Source organism: Eptesicus fuscus, chromosome 12, assembly GCF_027574615.1.
Source record: "Eptesicus fuscus isolate TK198812 chromosome 12, DD_ASM_mEF_20220401, whole genome shotgun sequence".
Lineage (NCBI taxonomy): Eukaryota > Metazoa > Chordata > Mammalia > Chiroptera > Vespertilionidae > Eptesicus > Eptesicus fuscus.
The window spans coordinates 68,441,898-68,444,461 of record NC_072484.1 but is presented as its reverse complement, the minus strand read 5'-3'; positions in this window follow the sequence as shown (position 1 = coordinate 68,444,461).

Here is a 2,564-nt window from a genome sequence, read left to right as displayed (position 1 = left end):
CCCCAGGGAGAGGAGACAGGGCCGAGGCACAGACACAGGATGGATCTCCCTGTGAGCCCTGCAGTGAGAGGTCTGGGGGCGTGGGGGGATCTCCCTTGCCTTGGAGCACAGGGCTCAGCTGTTCCAAGAACCAGGTCAGAGCCCCCAGAGGTGGGGTCTATTTCCTGAGGCTGCTGCTCCGATGACTACAGACCGGCCGAAACCAACAGGAACAAGTGCTGTCCCCGTCTGGGTGCCAGAATCTGAAATGAGGGCGTCTAGGGCTGAGCTCCCAGGAGGGCTCCAGGGCAGGGTCCTTCCTGCCTGGTCGGCTTCAGGGGGCTCCTGGTGCTCCTTTGATCCTGGCCCCATCCCTTCATCTCCCCTAGTCTTCACGTGGCCTCTCTCCATCCCCACGTGACTGCTCCTGCACGTTCAGGTGCCCCTCCTCCTTGTTCATAACCCCACTCTGTGTTCATGTGCGCACTTCCGGGTGATCAAGTGCCCCCCCCCCCCCCCCCCCCCCGCCTCCTGTCACGTGCACAACCTGTCTGTCCACGTGGCCCTGCCCGCTGATCAAGTGCACACTCCAGGCTGCCATGTGGCCCCGCCCCCTGGTCACGTGCCCAGGGTACAGGTGGGGCTACTGCAGCACAGAGAGGGAGAGTGACTTCTTCCTTCCAGGGTTCACAGCAGTAAAGGGGCAGAGCTGAAAACGGAACCCTCGGCTGCCCAGAGCCTCTGTCTCCTTGACCTGTGACCTCTGGGTAAGCTGCCCTCCACCCTGTGGCCATTGGCTCTGATGGGTTTCACCCTTCCCTTCATTCCCCTCCTCCACCCCCAGCAGACAGGGGTCTGCAAACCAGCAGACTTCCCGCATTCGCTCTGTGAGACGTGGCTCTGCCTGGCGCCTCTTGGTCCGAGTCCCCCATGCCACCCCACCTCCGCGGCAGCATCTCTCATCCCCTCTGCCCCCATTCAGCACACGGCACCCTCAGCGCTCCCCTGCAGCTCCAGGGACCTGCTGAGCCCGGGCCCCAGCAGGTCACTAGTTCCCCAGGTCCTGCCTGCAGCCTCGGGGTCCTCAAACCAGAATGGCAGGGGCCGGGGAGGTTTACCCCTTAGGCAGAGGGGTGCAGACACCAGGTGGGCACTCTGCCCCCTCTACCTCCCCCCCTCCAAACCCCGCGCCCCCCCTCCCTAGAGGATATCAGAGAGCACCCAGTCTGTGCTGACACATCCAGCTCCTGGAGGGCTCAGCCTGAGCACTGCGGCCTCCAGAGGGGACCCGCCTGCAGGGTGTTAGGCAGAACAGGCCTCCCAGGGCAGCTGGATGCCCACCTGGCCCCACAGCCATCCTTCAGCCTCCCCCTTACCCCTCCTGAAGGGGAACCAGGTGTGGTTTCCGCCCAGCCCAGCTGCCTGCCTTGGGAGGCGGCAGAGGCCTTCGCCCTCTGCTGGCCAGTTCCCGTTACTGCAGGAACGTAAGAGTCACCCTGCCACCCAGCCCGTGTGCACAGGGAGCCAGCCCAGCACATCATTCCCATTTCTGAGGTCAGAACCAGGCCTCAGCGCTTCCCTCAGCTGGGAAGGAGCAGAGCTGGATTGGGAAGAGGACGGTCTCTGCAGCTGATGTGTGTGGGCCCCATTTTCACGAACCCAGGAGGCTCCAGGGCCCTCTGTGCATTTGTAACTGTGGCGATGTGGCTGTATTACCAGAGGTCCCTTCAGGGCACAAGCTGGGACGTGGTGGGAAGGGAGGCAGGAAAGTGCGCACTCCTGGCTACCCACGTGGCCCCACCCCCTGTTCAGTTGGCCACTGCCCACTGCTCACTTGCTCCTGCCCCCTTATTCAGGTGCCATTTCCACCTGATCATGTTACCCCACCCCCTTGGCAGCTGGTGGAACCCCCTGTTGTCTGGGCTGAGTTGAGTGGGAGATGGGCTAAGGTTAGGGACCTCTGCTCCCCCTTTCTGAGCCTCAGTTTTGGCATCTAGAATCTAGGCAGGACAACCCAGCTGCTGGCCCCTGTCAACCCGGGTGCTTCAGGAAGGGGAGCCGGAGGCTGGACTCATTAGGGGAAAGGCTTGTGAGTAGCTAGGCCGGGGCTTTGGAGTACCCGGCATCATCCTACAACCTGGGGCTTGGCAAGCGGAGGAGTCCCTGAGCCAAGTTACCTGCACTTCCCACCAAACAGCCTGCCCTGGTATGCCCACTGCACTATCACTGCACGGAGCCCCGGGGGCTGGGTGGGCGGGAGGCAGGGTGCTCCTGGCCACATGGCTTCAGTGTTCATTTGGGCCCTCCTCCATCCTCTCCTGACATCTCTGGCAAAATCACCTGCCTCTGCCCCCTTGTTCACCTGCCCACTTCTGGCTGATCAGGAGGCCCCGCCCCCTGTTCAGGTGCCCCCCTTCCTGCTGATCAGTGCCCCCAACCTCCTGTTCACCTGCTGACTTCCAGCTGATCATAAGCCCCCGCCCCCCAGTTCATGTGCCCACTTCTGGCTGATCATGTGCTTACTTATGGAAGTTCAGGCACAGAAGTGAGTGGTTTTAAGAACACAACAAGGAGAATAAATGTGG